General features: G+C 32.6%; 1 protein-coding gene across 2 annotated transcripts in view; it reads right to left on the minus strand.

Annotated features, from left to right (window-relative positions):
* The window catches only part of LOC124361892 (far upstream element-binding protein 1), a 140,223-nt gene that overhangs the window by 26,971 nt on the left and 91,823 nt on the right, over positions 1-21,429 (minus strand). Inside the window, exon 17 of one of the 2 annotated variants that reach the window (XR_006922403.1) lies at positions 18,172-18,241. The gene's annotated coding sequence lies outside the window, so the exon portion shown is untranslated. Of the gene's footprint in view, positions 1-17,435; positions 18,242-21,429 lie in introns of those variants that run through there. The other variant, XM_046815958.1, reaches the window with a different exon arrangement.

Consider the following 21,429-nt stretch of genomic DNA (forward strand, 5'->3'; position numbering starts at 1 on the left):
ACAAAATAATGATATTATAAGTAAAAAATAGTAGTTTTGTAGTTTTTGACATTACTGTATTAATTAATGGTTATAGAATGTATTTTTACTCCGGCTGAATGGCAATGACAACAGTGACCACGCAGGCAACTGATGTCACATTGATAATGATACGTAACCGAGTATAAATCTAGTTTTGATGCACTATCGTATGAAGTATTAGTTATGGTAATTGTAGTGAAGGGCAAACCGAATAACAATAAATAGTGAGGAAGGGTTAGAAGTTCAGCGATAATAAGGAGACAACAAGTCTATATACTTCTTCGCCATCTAACGATAGTAACCAATCCTTCACGCGTTTTTTAAACCAGTAAAGATTAGGTAATTGAAACACATAAGCGAATTTGTAACTCAAACACACGTTACGGCATAAAACATGAGAAATATAATACAAATTTGTTACGCTGAATGTTTTTTTTTAATATAGAAACTGTAATGCCGACTTGATGCGAGTATCGTGTGTTATGAGTACAAGTTGTCAACGCAAAAAGAGTATGAAAATTAGTGTATAAGTAAATAAGAATTGCTTTGATAATCATATGTCTTATAGTAATTAGTTTTGCCTCGAAAAAAAGCAATTCTGAAGAATATGTTTTACTCTTAAAGAACGTTATTTTTAGTATTGTTTTCTGTTTAATAATTAATGGCTCAAGAATAGTTTTGAAAGCAGCACCCTACCAAATGAAATTTGGGATTGAACGAAAGCAAAATAGGCCACTTTAATTTCCTTAACTGTGAGTACCTACTTCTCGTAATTGACTGAAGGCAAAATTTACTTGCGGATTCCATTTTTCACAAAATTAATGTGTTTTGACACATTCATATTATGATGTGACTTTTTAAAAATATGTTTGCAGGTATTGAATCGTGTCCAGGAGCGAAATTCCTCTCAAACTTGATACGTATCGTATAACCTTTTGTAACAGTGCGTAATTTGAAGATCGAATTAAGCCTATACGATCGGTCATCGAAAAAAATTGTTATATTTGAGCCATTAGAGTTCGCCAAGTTCTGACCCACATTAGTAAAAAATTCATTACATTCGTTGGCTACTTCAAGGTTAATTTTGTCATTGAATAATTTGGTATTTGGCAAATATTTATTTAGCTGGAAAGAAACTTTGTTAACCTCTCTACCACTCAATTTATTTACAACCCCCCCCCCCCAAAACATTTAATCCCCATTAGCTCGGTCGAATTTATCACAAAAATAATATTTTTTAGTTACTTTCAATTTCTGTAATTTACATAGTGGGGTTTAAGCTCCACATTAAATGTTTGCTTTTCCACCAATTTAATTAATTTATTTCTTTCTCTTATAGCTTGGACTAAATCTGAAGTAATCCAGGTTTTAGCTTTTTTGACCTAGTTTTAAATTTATTCGACTGGCTATTGAAATTGTAGTAATATTCTGAAATTGTAGTGCAAAAACATTTACATTACTGCTGTTAATAATTGATTGCCAATTACCTTTTAAAAGGTTATCATGTGGTAACACATGGTCGATATAGGTGCAATGTGCATGGTCGATCTGAGAGGAGGCGTTCTGTGCAGTAGTGTGCGTAATATAATTTTAATGAATCGTTAAAATTTATAGTCAGCCTGGGTATTATGAAAAGTGGTGCGAACTTAATCGGTTAAATGTATAAAATGTGTTATTTATAAAAATAAATTATTTTCAAACGAGCATGTGTCTGTTTGATGTTTAGTAATTTATTGAAACATTTGTAGTGAAATAATCTTATGATAAATCAAAGGCATATCAATCAACCATGTACATTGTTCATAAGTATTAACATTTAAAATACAGTATTTAGTAATGTATATAGTAACATACAATTAATTTTTTTAATCAGTTGTAATAATATATATATTTACATTTACTAGATTCCTGAAACAATATATTTATTGTTATATATCTATCCATTTACTGTAAGATATGTTGTTTCTTCCTATATTCGAAAACTGTTTTGCAAGCGGATCCTTTCGTTTACTTGGTCATTCCGTTCAGTCGTTCATTTTGTTGAACACGATGATCGGTAAAACACGCTCTAGCGGGAAGGCTTTACCCCACCGGCTTAACTCTGTGTTGACCGGTTCAACTGAACGGGTCGCAGCAGTGAACGATACCGACTGGGCCAGATTAGTCAGCTGATCAAATAGAGGGGCAGCGGAGGGGTATTTACCCCACCCTGCGTGAACTCAAATCAACCAAGGTTTTTTTGTTAGCGGTTTACCTATAGTTATCGAAATAAACGTCTACTTCTGTTGTCCATGGTGTGGTTATTCAGATTCTTAGGCAAGATATACTTTGAAGTCAACCAGGTCTACAAAATTCAATATTTAACAGAATTATTGATTATGTTAATTATGCTCATATTCTGAGCTAACATTGGAAGGGTAGATACACCTTATTTCACAGATCGCTAATTAACCACTAAGACCAATGAAACATTTTTACTCACATTGCTGCGCAGAGTTTCACCATATCGCAGATAGCGCGTGAATAATGAAGACATGCAGGTTCAGAACATTAACTCAAGGCGTCTGAATTAAGTTTCATGACAATATGCCTAGAAAAAGTTACACGTAGCGACGAGCCGAACTCTTGATCAGGTTTCTTATGGTGTGATGGATTTTCACCTAATAGTTCAAAAAATGCTAAAAATTTCGTTTTACTCATTTTCAAGTAGTTTTAAACTTGATTTGATCATTTCTGAGTTTCGCGATGAAATCATAAATAATTATTTTCTGTTTTACGGGGTGAATTCTTAATATTTTCTTTCCGGTCGTGGCTTTAACAATGAATTATCTCCCACATAAGAACGGGAACGTCTATATCCCGGAAACTTATTTCCATTCATTTTAATGGCATAATCGCGCACCTTGGTATTCACAATCAGCAATACAATTCGTTTTTTAATGTTTTACTTCCATGGAATTGCATATCCTTTTGATAAGGCTGTTTAAATGTCTTCATCCACAAGAGCTATTTCAACGGAGAGTGCTGATTTATAAAACGTTTTCCTCCTTTCAAAACTTTTTCGTTGGTAGAGAGATTGCAGATGAAGGCGTGACTTCATGTAGTGTTGCCAATCAACCTTCTGCTGTTATCATATTGTTGAGTTTAATTGCTCTTATGTAATATCTGCAAGATGTTTAGAAAAATTAATAATTCAATAAGAAAAAGTAAAATTTATTAATATTTACATGTATAGTATGTGTATATATATATATTTAAATAGCAAAAATTAACTATTACATTTTACAAAATCAGATCAAATTTCTTAATATCCTCTATAAGTAGTATCTTAATTTTAAAATTGTTTCCTGGGGAGGATTTCCTGATACCCAACTCGATTGAAGGAATAAGGAAAGCCCGTCCCTTTTTCCACAGCCGTCTTGTTTCTGCCGTGACAATAGCCATTCACTATTGAACAGGACTCTGGTTAGTTCTATTTGGTTGGCTGGTGAGTGTAGACCTAATTGCGACATGTATTCTATTGTTTCACTTTTAATAATTTGGTTTCGTTTTTATTTTGTAATTGCATGTTTTAGAGTGTATTCATGGAATAGATACAATGTGACCGTTGTGGTTCCTAACTTATGTGTCACAACGCTCTAATATGTTTTGTTTTACTTCAACCTAGATTATAGTGATGCATTAGTTTACTCATTTACCTGAAGAGATCAGATTGCAGATCTCGAAACAAGGTGTTACTGATTGTATCACTGAATGATGGTAAATATCCAGAAACATCCTGTTTCCTTTACTATCCTTCCATTGTCAAACAAACTTCAAAGTATATAGAGATCAATTTCAATAATACAATATTGGCTTTTGCTCTAGATTTGACCAACTTAGGTCACTTTATTAACCAGAGATGGCATTCAAGTTTATATTAAATGCTAAAAAGAACAGTATTTTTGTATTCCATTTGTACTCAGACAGGTGATAATCGATGAGAATATGGATTCCGCAATGAAAAGTTCACCTCAATCAATCTTATTCATAACTACATAATATGAAGGCCTTTGATAGGATGAACACTGGTCTCCTCATTGTTAAACTTGAGGGTTATGGAGTTGCTGGCTCTCGTTATTTAAGTAATTGCAAAATGATTCTTAGGTTTGCAGGTTCCTTCACTGAGTCTTTTCTGGTGTTCTGGGCTCTCACCTATCACCTAATTAATGACATCTGTAGTGTCATCGCATCTATATTTCTCATGTTTGCCGATTACATTAAAATTTTTCTGGAGGTGGCAAGTTTGAGAGCCTCAAGAAACCTTACAACAGATTGAAGCTTGAGGAATTTAACGGACTTGAACGCCAATAAGTGCTCCATTCTTACTTACTCTAGATCCATCTCCATTAACACCTTTGACTTCAGGGTCTCGGGCTTCCCATTTAGCTGAGCCAACAAATACTAAGACTTTTGAATTGCAACCTTAACCCATGGGACCATATAACTCATATCTGCAACAAAGCAAACTCTCTTGTGGGGGTGTTTGTACAGAATTTACAATCTCCATTGACTTTAGCTTACCCCTTTAAACTCTAGTTCAGCCTATACTTTAATACTGTTCAACTATTTGGAACCCTTACTAAAGTGGTCATATTAATTACCTACAGCAAAATACAGATCAGGGTCATAAGGTTAATTGGGATGCAACTTGGCTTCCAATACATTGATGTACCTGTCATTGTCTCCAGATTTCCCTGGGGCTGCCCCTTTTTCAAAGAAGAATAGAGATAGCTGATCTCATGCTGCTGCACAAGATAATAAATGGACTCATTGACTGCCCGGATCTCCTGAATCTAATTATTTTCGAACTCCAAATGTTAGGAGGTCCCAAGACATCTTCTGCATGCTGTCTTCCAAGACTGATGAGGAAAGGGAATAAAATGTCTGGTGTTGTTGAGTTCTTTGGGTCCACAAGCAAATCGTTTCAAAGATCTCTGCAGGGATTTATTTAATGTGCATGATAGATTCATATAAAATAAGATGTTATAAAGAATTTTGATGTATATATGAGGATATAAGCTTTGGTTGTCATAAAATGTTTCCTATTTTTATAATTAAGCGATTTAAATATTTATTTGGATGCAGGAGTTAATTTATATACATAATGTTAAACATTGGTTATTTTATATTATTTACAATTAAGTGTTGTCAATATTTTTTTAGATGTAAGTGTTCATTACTTTTATATATATTTTTATCATGACATATGGTTTGGTTATTATGTAATTCTGTTTTCATATTATTTTTAATTAGAGCGATTATGGTACTTATTTGGATGTTGGTAAAATGCATTGTTGCTTTCCCATTTATTAAGTAGTATAGCAACATAACAATTAAGTTGTGTTATTTTGTTTTTAGTTGTCAATGTCTGGCATGCCATCTGTTACTTAGACATACATATGTACAAAATGATTTTCCGTTGACTCAATAAATACAATAAAACAGTAAAAATAAGTTTTCACTGAAACCTTTGTTTAGAAAGTGTAAAAAAGTAGCCTACTTATTCAGTTATTTGTAAAAAAAAAATAGAGAAGGCTTAATATTTTAACAACATTACTAAAAGTAAATAGTGAAAATTTGTTCTAGTAGACCTGAATTCCCTCAGGTTTTTTTTTTATCTGTGGGGAGACAGGTATAATTCTGTAATCACCTTCCCCCTATATTTTTAGTGCTTTGATCATGGGTGGGCCTCAAAATAGAAACTTAACCAGTGCAAGACCTTATTTCAGTGCACCTCCCTTCCCTAATCCACAATAATCCTTCTAACCTCACAATAATTTTTTGAGTATATATTTCAAAACGTTTTTGTTAATATTTGCCCTGTAAATATAACACCTCAAAACCATGACACCTGCAGATATGTATGCATACACAAATCAGGATTTTTATTTAGTTAAAATTAACTCATATTCAATTAGACAAGAATTATATTACAGAGTTTCCGGAAAATGTTGACCAAATCTACTATTAATATCCAAACAGAATTTATTATCCAGACACTGTACAGTAACAAAACAGCCTTTAAAACTATGGCAAGAAATAGCACAAGTTTTGTCAGACAGTAGAAATAACTAGTTTAAACAAGCAGAAGAGTTCTCGTGGCCAAAGTGTTAGTGTCAAGACAGTTGCTTGGAAGAATTGGAGAGCAATTTTGGATGTTAAAACTTTACTCTCAAGTGTAAATGCGAGTATGTCACATCATGTGTTACATAAAGGCTTCCTTGAAGTTTCATGCAGATTTTAAAATCTTACTACACAGTTCTCAATAAGTCCAATGGATATAGATGCAATAGAAATTTTGCCAGCTCCATGTAAAATATATTTTTTTAAATAGGCTTTATTGGCAATCATCAAAGTCCTATAACGGGACTTGCACAATCATCAAATTCCAAACTCGATTTTGTCTTTTGTATCAGTCAAGGTTTTCACAGATTGGGAAAAAAGGCTCCCTGAATATGCTGTTACAATAACACAGCAATAGGTAGTTTGGTTTTATTTATCGAATTTTGAATTCACTCAAATTTGGAATCAAAGGGAGTGAGTGATAAAGAAGAGGAAAATAGTGCCTGTAATAACGCACAAGCTGTCTGGAATGCATTATATTCAATTCAGTGATCCTTTCGCCATGTCATAATGTAATATTGAAGCAAAATCTATTTCTTTTGGTTTACATTTTAATATTTTCTCTTAATTTAATGCCTTTCCCTAAATTGCATGGGTTTTGTTGTGGTATTGTTAAATCTATGATGATATCACATAATATTACCGATTCGCACAAATAGTTTTTCTACTAAGAATAAGAATACACTATAGTAAGTCTGAAGAAAATATATCTGTTTACAAATTATATAAAGTTCACCAGCAGTGGATTGTAATCTGCATAATGATACAGATTAGAAATTATTATAAGGGACATGAGGAATTAAATACTCAAACAATTAAAATGTAAACAGTTTTTATTGCATCACACAAAACATAAATAAATATATATATATATATTTGGATGAGCAAACTTGTATCAAGGCTGACATGAGCTCAAACTACAACTGAAGCAATTGTAAATAGAGTGAGTATCAGTACTGTGCTAAAACTTAACAGTATTCTGTTTTATATATATGACTAGAAATGAAGTGTATTTCACATGCAAACTCAAAACACCCGAAGTGTTCATTGATAAAATTTAACTTATTTGGCTATTCTTGAAAAAAATATTTGATATTTAGATTAATAAAAAGTTAACCGTTTTATCAGAAGTGAATATTTTACACTTCATCTGAAGAGTAATTACTAAGCTTGCTGGATAAATTGCAATTACTAATGTCAAGAACACAAATGAAAACCTTGAGTTACATCCACTGTTTTGGAGTTGCTGGGACACTCAACATACTTACCAAAAAAATGTCTTATTTAAACGTTTAAATACAAAAATAATTTTGAGCATTTGATATGAATATTTGTAACTATATAAGGGGTTTTGGTAAAGTTAGTCATGATAATGTATAAATAATTTGCATTATACTATTAGTTTTTATAACACCTATTATACCTTAATAAAACTTTGTACATTAATAGATGCTAGTATAAAAATGAGAATAGGAATGGAAATGTCTACATTACTTTTCCTATTCTATTTCATTAGTTAATGTCTAGAGAAATTACCATTAGTTTTATATCTAACTAAATTCATCCGAGTTCACTTACACATGGAAAATAATGTTAAGAAACTTAAGAACAAAATAAAATATCTGTAAAATAACTCTCAGATCAATTTAGAGTTATCAGTAATACCCAACAGGCTCTTTATTTTGTTTATAGCAAATCATAATTCTCCCAATTTTTCTGTGACTAATTCAATTGTTCACTAAACTAAATCATGTGTTTCAATTTTCTTCTACCACAATATAAATCAACACGCACATACCTGTGTGTGTGTGAGAGGTTATGTTTACACAATATTGTTACTATTATATTAAATAGATTACAGCCCGTTATAGTATTATTATCACCTAAAATGCATTTTCACTTAAATTTCCATTCCAAGAAAATGATGAAAATATTCAAAAATTCTTTTGCATTAGATTCCAATAGAACAAGCTCCTTCTGATATGACTTTGTTTTGATGTAAGGTTGCTTATTCTAAGGACTTATATGTTTAAATTCATATGGCATCAACAATACATACAAACGAAACCAATTGGGTCTGATATTTGAGAGGTTAATGTTTCTTGCTTGACTAATTACAATAACAGTTTTATACAATGAAATCAGAACAAAAATCTGAAATTTTATAAGGAATACCTGTCTTCAATAAACAATTTTTCAAGTAGCTCTCTAAAAATTTTGGAGTTTTCTTCTAAAGTTAAATTTGGAGGTAGATTGTTAAATAATTTAATTCCTTTATAAGATGGTCCAGTTTCTAAAAGAGCGAGATGATGAGAAGAGTATTGGAACTTGTTTTTTTTCTCATACCGTAATCATATTGATGATCGAGTTTAATAAAACTGGATTTATGGTTTTTTTTACAAATACTGCTAATTCTAAAATATAGAGAGCGGGTAAAGTTAAAAATTTAGAGTGGGCGGCATGATTGCCCAATATTATTGTTGGCTAGAGTATGTACTGATCTTTTTTGCAGAATAAAGGTTTTTTGGGGCTGTAACTACTGTTTCCCCAAAATATAACACCATAAGATAAGAGCGACTGAAAATACCCATGATAAGACTGCCTTGGTCATAGGAAAAGTCACAACTCTTGTCATATACCACAAACCGTGATTTATAAGTAAAATTTTTTGTATATATTATACACAGCAGCATCTGAATTGTTTAACTATTTTGTTTCACGAAAAAGGTCTAAATATCATATGTATTATTTTATTTATGTCAATCATAAGACTGATTTAATTTTTTATTAAATCATTTACCTAACTACATTTTTATTAGCAAAATCAATTTTAAACATTTATTAAGAAACAGTTTAAAATAAAAAATAACCTACTTGAAACTTGTAGTTTAATTAAAAATAAAGGTTTCAAGTATACTAAAAGTAGTTTTTCTCCTAACAAATTTGTTTGCTAAATGTAAATTCAATATAAACCATAAATTTATTACTTTGTGGAACATAACAAACACGTTTGTTTACATAGAATGCTAGCATTTATCCTTATGACAGAACAGATAAATAATAAAATAGTATCTGTAAAACTGGCAGTAATGTAAACACACAGCAAGGTAACTTTTGACATAATACAGTGCAAGTAGCAACAGAAAACAACAATGGCCATCACAAAGTCTGCAGAAAGTGTATTGCCACATTATCTGCCAGTATTAATTGGAACTATTCCTAAATAGTACATACAAATCTAAAATTGCACTGAGGTTGTAACTGAAGACCAGTGGGCTAAGAAGGTTTCAATTATACTTGTTAAACCGACAGATATCAACAGATTGCAATCATTCACACGAAAAAAAACCCTTTTAGCCAGTTAAACAATTCATCCATGAAGATAATTGTAACCCAAAAATGCATAATAAGCTCACCTGTATTAACTATAGATGCCAAGCTTAAATATTCTGTTTCTGTGTTGATGCGCCAAAAAGTATGATAGGCTATAACTAGGAACTATCAAGGTTTTTCTTCTTTGTTAAACATTATAATTGATTTGAACATTTTGTTGTATATATATAATGCATCTAAATGTCTGTTATTTTTGGCTGACAGATAATTTACAGTTAATGATAATACTATAAAATATACTGTTCATACTGAGGGATATTTTTGTAAACAAAGCCTAAATATTCTGTTTTTGTGTTGATGTGCCAAAAATATGTTAGGCTAGAACTAGGAACTATTAATGTTTTAATTCTTTGTTAAACATTATAATTGTGATTTGAACATTTTGTTGTGTGTGTATGTATATATTTTATATATACATAATTAAATTAGGATATTGCCATTTATACAAATTTAATTAATGTGTTTGTGTATAGTGTCTAAATCGTTTGTTAGTTTACGTCGACATGATCACTGACTGTTAATTATACAATAAAATATACCTTCGGTCATACTGTGGGATATTTTTGTAAACGAAAAAGCAGACACTGATGTTGACAATAGCATGGCAACTACAGTGCAGCATTCCTAAAGAAGGAGATAATTGGCATATTTTGAAAGTAAACAGTAGTTCTTTCACTTTATTCATATGCCAACATTCAAATTTATTACTACCAATGATTCTAAGCCGATTGCCTTCTTTGAGCAGTATCTTAATGGCGATGTTACTGATTTGATGATCACAGAAACAATCTGAATGCTCATGATGCAATTTCTTAACTAAGATTGAGGTGTAACAGTAGGCTTAAAGATTGGAGATACTCCAACCCTGACGAAATAAAAGTTTATAGTAACAATTCCACGAATAAGTGATTTTATTTTACAACAATTTTGTACAGTCTCTTAGGTGCCTAAAGAGTAATAAGCTGAAACAGGTTAATTACTTTGAAGCTTTAGGCACTTTAATAACAAAAAGTCTGCAAAAAGATAGGTATATAGGCAATGTAAAAGTCTTGCTTTCTAAAATGAATGTTATGTTTTTCAATTTCAATCTAAAAGAATCTGAGCAAAACCTTGTTATCAATGAGACCATGATACCATTCCATGGTAGGCTACTTTTCCACTAGTACACATCCAGTAAAGCTCATAAGTATGGTATTAAAATATTTAAACTTTGTGACAAAACTGGTTACACTTATGATATAAAAGTCTACAAGGGGAAAGGTAACATTGCTACAATAGACAACTTAGTAGTGATGGAACAACCTCAACCTCTGTAGTGATGGAACTCATGTTAAAACATTTTAACAGAGGCTATCTGTATGTCTACAATTACTATAAGTTTGTCCAATTAGCCTACACTTTGCCAACTCATCTTTGCTATGACTCTCTCTCAAAATAGTAAAGCACAAAAGAAACCCCACAAAAAAACATCTGGGATGATGTACCAGGCTCTAAAAACATCCTTCTAGGTAGAAGCACTATACAGACAACTCATCATCGACCATCCTGATGACGAAACAAACAGCTTAGAGGAAAAAATATAACACCCTAAAATTCCAAACACTACGAAAACAGTGCAATATTATTATACAGGGTGGCGCAAAAGTCACGGGACAGTTGGTTAAAAGAAGAAAAAAAATAACAGCAAGACGTAATACAATAGTTTTCGTCTGTGATGTTGGTAATTATGCCTTTTTAAATTGGCAATACAATGCAATGAAACACACAACAATCAACTAGTGAGTTCATCTGTGACACGTGTTTAAAGCTGTAGTCCCCGAATTATTATTTTTATAATAGAAGTTTTGTTAAACATTAGTCATAATGTTTACGAAAGAAAAAAGGATTTTCGTGTAAAAACATTTTATAAAAGTGGTGCTACTGCAGTTGTTAATGAATGGTGAATACACTTTAGATCAAAACCACCGTCTAGACAAACAGTGTACGACATACGAGATAGATTTGAACAACATGGATCTGTTATGGATGCACCAAGGTCTGGCCGCCCAACAACAGTCTCAACTGATGACAATTTATTGCGGGTATGTTTAGCTGTAACCATAAGTCCTCGAAAATCGACCACACGATTAGCATCTGAGCTGGATTTATCACGAAGGTCAGTGCAAAGTCTTACATTTCACGTTTATTAATTACTGGTTACTTAAAGATGATCCAGATCGACGACTTCAGTTTTGTGGATTGATGCTTAACCAACACAAACATGATCCTAACCTTTTTAATAAAATTATTTGGTCTAAAGAGGCCAATTTTAAGTTAAGCGGACAAGTTAACAGACATAACTGTACTTATTGGTATACTGACAATCAAAGTCTTTTGTTAGAGCAACAGCTAAATCAACCTGATGTGAGTGTTTGGGGGGCAATATCATCATTTGGCGTACTTGGACCATATTTTTTTGAAGGAACAGTGACAGGAGATAATTATTTGGATATGATTCAGAATTACGCGGTACCAGGACTCATGACGTGTGCAGAAAACTTTACTTTCAACACGATGGTGCTCCACCAAATTACGCCACTGGCCGTTCGCGATTATTTAAACGAACGTTTCCACAGAAAAGTTATTGGTCGAAGGGCAGATATTGACATGCCCCCACGTTCACCAGATATCACACCAATGGATTTTTTCCTATGGGGAGTAGTCAAGGACTCTGTTTATTCTCGAAAGCCTCATACTATTGACGAACTGAAAGACTATATACATGACGCATTTTATGATTTGGACAATGATCCCACACTATGCCATAGAGTATGTAACAGTATTCCAGAAAGACTTCAAAGGTGTATTAATGAAGACGGAAAACAATTTGAATATAAAAAATAATTTCAAATAAATCTAGTCTTGTTTCAACCAACTGTCCAGTGACTTTTGCGCCACCCTGTATTCTGCACTTTATAGACCGACTAAAACAGTGAACCGGCGGTGCACTTTATAGAAAGACCAGAAAATAGTTCAAAAACTATGTGGAAGGTGATAAGTAGCGAAAGAAAAGAAATATCAACAACAAACACCCAAGTGGAACGCTCGAAAATGCCAACCATTTAAACAAATTCTTTGCCACAATATTGCTGTCAAAACAACTAAAAAAATGAGCATGAAGAATCACCATTACATGCAATAGAACCAAATCACACACCCAAACACAAACCTAATTTCTCTACAAACAATTGAACAAGAAATCAGACAAATAATTAACTCATTAAAACAAAAAAGAAGCAGCAGGCAAGGATGAGGTGTCTACAAAACTGGTTAAACAATACAAATATGAAATCATTACTCCACTGATGTGTCATAAACAAATCACTCTCACAAGTAAAGTTTCCAAGCGAACTAAAACTGGCTAAAGTTTACCCAAAATAGAAAAGTGGGGTAACTAATGAAACCTCCAGCTACAGACCAATTTCTCTAATCTCAACATTTTCCAAAATTATAGAGACAGTAGTATTAACTGCTAGGCCACCTCAAACGGCACAATACGAGGTGTGCCCAAAAAGTATTCGACCTTGATGTCTGGCATGAACTGACGTTACTCTGTGGCAACGGCAATCTGGTCCCCTTCAAAGTACTCCCCTCCACAAACCACTACCTTATTCCAACGCTCCTCCCACTTCCGGAAACACTTCTTAAATTCATTTTGGCTAACAGATCCTTCATCGCAATTTTGTTTTATTTGTTCAACATCGTCAAATACTTTTCCTTTCAAAGGAATTTTTAATTTCGGAAATAGCCAGAAGTCACAAGGAGCTATGTCTGGACTGTAGGGAGGCTGTAGTAGTTGGTTGATGTCGTGTTTGACCAAAAACCGCTGAATAAGATTTGAGGAATGAGCTGGCGTGTATCCGTGGTGCAGGATCCAGTCACGGCTTGTCCACAGTTCAGGTTGTTTCCTTCGCACTGCATCTTGTAGCTGACTTACGACCTCAAGATAATACTCCTTTTTTCACTGTCTGGCCTCTTGGAACATATTCGTGATGAACAACGCCGTCCTGGTTAAAAAAAAACTGTCAGAATCGTCTTGACATTGCTTTGGCTTTTGTCTTGCTTTTTTCGGCCTTTGCTCTTCGCGAGTTTTCCACTGTGAAGATTGAGCCTTTGTTTCAGAGTCGTAGCCATAAACCCATGACTCATCACCAGTAATAACTTTCTTTAAATAGCCCTGGGTCACTTTTTATCAAATCCAGATTGTCCTATGCGATTTTAAGTCGACAGTTCTTTTGGTCTTCTGTCTGCAGCCGAGGAACAATTTTTGCCGAAACACTTTTTAAATCTTCGTGAAAATGTTACAAACTGACGATTTTGGTATTCCTAAATCTTCTTCCAGCTCTTGAACAGTCAGTCGACGGTTTTCATTAATTGCTGCACGAAAACGTTCAACATTTTCAGCGTTTCTGGCCGTTGAAGGCCTGCCAGATCGGTCATCACTCTCCACTGATATGGGGCCATTTTTAAACCGCCTAAACCACTTTTTTATTTGTGTATCGCCCATAGACACGTCACCATAAAATTTCAGTATCATAGTAACCGTCTCTGATGCTGAATGGCCAAGTTTTTGGCAAAATTTAATGCAAATGCGCTGCTCAACACATTCAGTCATATTGAAATGCGAAACACAAACACACGACAGTACTGTATGTAACAGAGCGCTAAGACTCACTGAGTGACCGGATCATATCCAATGCCTAATATGGGAAGGAGTAGGCTCCCCCCCCCCCTACAATAACAGGTTCGAGTCGGTCGGTTACGCCGCGGCCGCCTACTGGTCGGAGGTCAGATACTTTTTGGACAGACCTCGTATCTCTGCCCTTAATCAACATGGCTTTGTAAAAGAAATCCACAACAATAGCACCAGTCCAACTAATCAAAACCATCATTGACAAGCTGGAAGAAGGATGCATCACCACAAGCATATTTCTCGATTTCAGCAAAGCATTCGATTGTCTACACCGTAACATCATACTAACAAAGCTGCAATCTCTGGGAATCACACATGAGAAACTGCACTGGTTCAAGAGCTATCAGCAACAGGAATCAGCTAGTATAACTGACCCATATAGAGAACAACACAATTTGAATCTCGTCTGAGATACTGCCTGATAGTCTGGGGAGGAACAACAACTGCAAACTTACTCGACACCATCAAGTGGTCTTCTTCAATAAGTTATCAGACTCCGTGAAAGGGCTTCCAGAGATGAACTTCAAACTTCCCTGAGAGACTGGCTGCTGGAACGTGCACTCTACACTATACAAGAGTTTCTGCAATGGAAGACAAACACTATTTGTAACAAGTAAAATACCTGACCTTTGCTCTATTTTTGAAGAATATGTGCAATAACTAAATATTTTTTTCTTTCTTCTTGGTACATTGAGAAAAAATTAAAAGGGAATTTCAAAAGAGCTGATAGAAAAAAAGCTCAAAAATGGAGAAATATTGTTTAGTAAACGATGGCGTACTTTATAACTAAGCGGCAGGATAAATGAGAAGTTAATGCTATTAACAATGCATAATGCAAAATATGTAGATTCCATAAAGAACCCAGACAAGGCATCTGTACTAAAGCCACTCGTTGCAACCTATAATAAGGCTATAGTATGCATTGACCTTTCAGACCAAATGTCATTGTAGTGAAAAGTCCACGAGGTGGTACCACAAAGTACGCAAAGAAATTGTCCTTGTTACTTCTGTAATTAACAGCTAGTAGGCATACAATATATATTTTTTTAAAACCAAAAACCCTTCTAACACTAAATAATGCACCTAATTTCCATCACAAAGTTCACAGCCCAACTAGATTGCTCCTAGATGTATCCTCCATGCAATCCTAAAGTAACGGGGGCTAGGGATTACTACATCATATCCTACAGCTGGCAAAGGTGAAAAAAAACCTGTTAGGAAAGTGCAAAATTTAAAAAACCTTATCCCAGAGAAAGGTTGTTGCGTGATAAGAAATTTGACAAGTCACTATATTTTGCAGTGCGTCCTGGCAAACAATTTCTATGTGAAAATGTTTCAGTGCATCCTGACAAAAACCATTTCTATGTGAAAACGTTTCAAAAACATTCAATAATGAAAAAGTAAAAAATATAATTCAAATTAAACTTTCCTAATCTTCACTAATTTAGGTATGAGAAAGCCAAGTGATGAACAAAATTTGTATAAATATTCTGACATGTGTAAATTTTAATTCTGCAGGAACCTTCTAAAGTAACCCTTCTCAGTTAAATATTAATAATTTATTAAGTTTATTTTATTATACTGTAACAATAAAGCGTCTATTTGAATTTAGAATATTTATTTGAATATATAGTATATTTATCAATATATTATATATTACTGTATATATATTTGAATACAGCATATTGTGTACATTATTTTACAAATATCATCTTATAAGAAAAACCCCAAACACAATGGTGATTTTATCGAAATTTTTTAATGCAACAAAGGATAATAATATTTGCAAAAACCACTGTTATTTTAACAATAAAATACCAGTTATGTTATAACAAATCATAAAAATATCAGTCTGTCATATTCAGCTGACAATGTACTCTTACAACCCAAATAAGAGGACTTTATTACTACATTTGAACTAAAACAACATTCTGTTAATAGCCAAAGTTCTAGGTAGTTTTGAAGATTCCTGTTAGAAAACAGTACATTAAGCAGGAAGAGTGGTCTCTATTACATAGTAACGCTGTATGCCTCATAGGCATGGATCAACAACTCTGACCAACGTGGCATCCAAAGTGTTAAGCACATCCTGTGCTATACTATGGTAATGCCAAAGATAATTTTGGGCGGATTAAAGGTATATTTCTTCATTGACAAAGCAATCCTAATGTACTTGGCAAAATCAAAGAGCTCGAAACCAAGGAATTATTAATTTGGCTATAAAGACAAACTAAAAAATTACATGAAAAGATATCAATTCTTGATGGAGCATAATTTTAATGTAAATCCATCATAAACTTGTCCTACACTACATCAAAACCCTAAGTTTTCTTAACAAAAACTCAGTTTGAATTCTATAGCAGAAAAAATTGTGTGAATTACTTTCAAACCAAGCTTGACAACACACTTTAACAGAAAAATCCATCAACTTCATGAGACCAGAAAATGTTTTTTCATCATCAGTATGCATTTTCATAGTATACAATTTAGTAACAAAAATTTTCCCAAAGGTGGAGTATCTTCAGCATATTAATGAATGTACCTCCTTTCAATCGAATCACCGCTATTTTAAAAACAAACCATAAATACATTGAAGTTGGGGACATAGCTTCCACTTCAAGTCTTGCTGGATCATTTGAGTAGTGTTTGAATCAAACCTTGATCAAATTCACTCATCTTCATATTCCGTCATTTTGGAAGGAAACAAATCCGACAAAGGCTTGAGAAAAACACGCTCTGAATACTGCCGACAATCGAATTATTAAAGGTATGAATAAGTTTTATTTTCTGTGTCAGAATCACAGCTATTGTGAAAACAATTAAAGTATAAATACATGGAAGTCGGGGACACACTTTCCACTTAGTCTTGCTGGATCATTTGAGTCATGTTTAAATCAAACCTTGATGCAATTTCACTTATCTTCATTTCCGTCATTTTGGAAGGAAAAAAATCTGACAAAGGCTTGAGAAAAACTCGAATTGAAGACTGTAGACAGTCGAATTATTAAGGTATGAATGAGAGCTATTCTCTGTTTCAGCAGGATGATAGAGATAGTGCATGATGAATGATGATAGTAGCTTCTGTACATAAGGTTATCCAAATTTGCATACTTTCTGACAGCCCTCTCGTATTAGATTACTTTATTCATAAAAATCAACTGATACAACATATGCCAATTAACATAATGAAATAGGAAATTTAATAACATCAATGAAATAAAGGTTTTGTTTGATTAATTTAAAATCTATTTAGTTCAGTAATTTAATTGTAAAGATAATTTGTTATGACAGAATTGCTATTAAATACTTAGTAATACTTATTATTAATAGAAACATATTTTAAATTAAAGTAAATGTATTTTATTATTGGCATGACTTTATTAATTTTAATTATGATTCAATTAATTTGATTTCCATAAAATAACATTTATAATAACCAAATGTAACTAAATAATAAATACTGCACAAATGTTGTAACGATAGTTTCATATGCTGAACAATTTATGCTGGTAAAGTTATGTTGGAGCTTTTCATTTTTATAAATTTCTACTCCAATTGCAAATCAACAATTATATTATTTATGTAAGAATGAGGTACTTGACCAAACACAAAATTTTCTTGTGACAAATAATTTCTAGCTAGCTAGAGGCCCAAATTTTCACTATAATATAAGGTTGTTATTTAATTATATTCTGAGATTTCCCTACTGGTTAGCTTTGATGTATTGACAAGTCCATAATCTCAACCGGACTTACAAATTTTAATTCAATTGGGGACATGTTTGAAAACCAAACAAATATTCTCACTTTGGACAAGTTGTACTAATCCTCAAAATATAATCTTTACAAGCTATAACTTACCATGAACATACCAACCGTTGTCCTCTTCGTCTGCTCTTGAGCCTTCTTGTCAGCAGCCTCTTGCCATTTTCTGTGGTGATTAACAAGTATTTTGAATATTTGCTTAACACTTTTTCAAAGGTTTGTGCATTAAATCAGCATTTTACATTTGTGTATAAAACAAAAAAAGATATGATTGCCGTCCAATCACCAGTTTTATGAGATTAATCATGATTTTACATGTTTATATTCAATCAACAACAATTGTTGTAAATTCATAGTATACCTAATTTTTGTGCAACACAAAGTACATGAAATAGACATGTCATTACATAAATGAACAGTGGAAGTAATATTTTAGCTGAAATGAATACTGCATTCCAATGTTGAAGCTCCTGTCGGTGAAAAATAGAAAAAAATATCATAACCATTAAGATTTCAAAAACCTGAACAAGAAAATCGAATCACACAAACATTTTAATGGCAATCAATCACATCGTCACATCACAAATTATGCAAGAAATATCCTAAAAAACAATGTAAAACAAATATAAAACATTCTAAAACAAGCATAAAAGATATTTCAGAACTGTAATGTGCATACAAATTTGCATAGGTAAAGATGTAATTGTGAACAACAATGCTCACATTACTTCGCAGATTTATATCTTACATAAAGTAAAACATAAACAATAACTTCCATTACATTTGCACCTGCTATGAAACCAAATTAAATATTCTTAATAATCAAACATTGAAATTCACAACGAAACAATGCTTAGGCTCCCTCCTAAGTGCATTGTATCACAGTAGCAACTCACAGCCAATTTAAAAATCAGTGAATTTGAAACCACTTTCAATACAACAGAGTAACATTAATTCAGAGTTGTCCATAGTTGCAAAATGTCATAATTTTTCATCATTCAATTCAAAAAGTAAAATTTTGCAAGTCAACATATCTGTAAAACTACTTTTTAATGTCTCACAAACTCAGGTACCGTCTTATGTGGAGCCAGTGTTATTTTATGTTAAGTGCATAATAAAAACAAAATTGAGACTACCCAAAGCAAATGGGAATTATTGCTTATTTAGTGTGTTAAATAAGACACATAAATTTGAACATACATATGAGAAGTCTTCATTCAAAAACTTTATTTAGGATAGTAAAAGCTATGAACATTGGATTTTCTGTAACATGTTTTTAAGAAATCTGACTTGTGACACATTGAACATGGAAAGTTTATAGTTTAACTCAGCGTGTAGAACTTTGTACTAGACATTCAGAGTACAAAGTCTATTCTGAGGCCTCCTTGTGGCAGATTTAAATAAACACTAAAATATACCGCGTTTCATTATGAGTAGGGAAGCCTCTGAAGTGAGCACATGTGCCGAAGTGACATAGATAGTTATAAATCTGGGAACATTTATAGGCACATTTGAAGACCTTATCCAAACATACACAATAGAATATGAATTGCACACATTAATGACAATCTCGAGATGGTTTGTATTTTGATTCACGGGAATCATTAAACTTTTTGATTAGTTGACAAAGTTAACATCAACATAGGATAGTGCCATTGATAGTGGAATAAACGACAAAGTTTGTCACCAAGAATAAAATTTGTGCCACATCAACTTGGCTATTACATCATAACAGTGGGCCAACCCATGTCAATTTCTCTCGTCCACAGCTATTACATGACACTGTGCTACATACATACATAACATTTCAATCTTAAAGACAATGAGACAAGAGATCAACATGCCATATAAAATAGTGTATTTCAAGAGAATTTTTTAAAGTAAAAAGAAATGTAGAGAAATATATTTGAAGCCAATGCAATCTAAAAATTTCAAATAAACAATAAAGACTTTGTTATGTGGCGTTTGCTACTTTTACTTTTTTACTAGTAGTTTTGATTGTGGCAGTACCGAGTCATCTTCCTTTTTTGTCTGATTTCTGTTTTATTTTAGTTTTAGGACATGTGGTCTCTTGGTTTATGACTCTTGTCTTGAGAACTTTGTGGTGTGTTCTTGTGTGTACAATGGTTAATAATTATGAGAGCTGGTTAACCCACTCCCCCAACAGTGTTCTTTTAATGTTCTTTTAAACATCCCTAGCCTATGTACTTCTGTGAATATAATTGATTAAACCCAGTATATCTTATAAATCATTGCACCAGTATACTTTGGAGTAATAGTTTGGCTTATTTTGAAAGCACCTTGTACAAATTAGTTTCCTTTAAAAAAATCACCATTAGAAAAATTTTACTACTGCAAATGTTACTATGGGCGATACCTTCGAATAATTGTTTTACAAACTGCAGACATGAAATTACTTCTTTCACCCACTCTTGTGAATAAGCAAGTGCCAGGCTGTAAACTTAAGGTTCATTAACTAACAACTGTTTGGAAAAGAACTACTGTGCAATTAACCAATATTTTTTTAAAACCCTTTTGTATTTAACGAATAAAGTGAAGAATTATATAAAATTCTTTACTGTTAAAAAAATAATTGTTAAAACCCATTAGTTTTTTGTTAAACATATGTTGACTGAAAATGGCTCTCCATAGCAAGGCAGTAATCTTTCAATGTGAGTTACTAAAAAATATTTTTAACAAATACGGTTTTACTTCTCATAAATTTCAATACAGCATTGCTGCCAAAATCAGTTTTTACTTTAAAAAACAATAATTGGGGAGACAGGTACTGCAAAATAATTAATTGACTTAACTAATTAATCTTTATATTATTTTCATTATATTAAGTCAAAATAAATGTAAAAAAATATTATCCCCGCTTCTAATATTTGTTAAAATCATTATTTTTACAATGTTCTGATAGAAAATACTCTAATGACTAGATATCAAATATAGTTATGTAATATAGGCCCTCAATAAACACAACTTACTGCTGCCACCACTACCGCCCAGTCTACTGCCAATAAATGTGTTTAACAGCCACCGTTACCGCCCAGCTTAAAGGCAATGAAAGGTGTGGACATTTTGATATAATACTTGTAAAGAATATTTCATCATACATTTCTATAATTACTTAACAGTAATACAACAATGTTATTAGATGTTAACATGAAAGTTTTCATTCAAAACTTTATCTCATAGCAATAGCTAGACTAATTTTAATTTTTTTTTCTACAAAAGAATTTTAACAATGAACATGATAAGAGAAATACAAGGGCTGTACAAAGAGTAACAGATGTTTTGAAATAAAAAATTAACCAATTGAAATAGGAACATTTTATGATATACATTTCA

The sequence above is a fragment of the Homalodisca vitripennis genome, chromosome 1, assembly GCF_021130785.1.
Source record: "Homalodisca vitripennis isolate AUS2020 chromosome 1, UT_GWSS_2.1, whole genome shotgun sequence".
In the NCBI taxonomy this organism is placed as follows: domain Eukaryota; kingdom Metazoa; phylum Arthropoda; class Insecta; order Hemiptera; family Cicadellidae; genus Homalodisca; species Homalodisca vitripennis.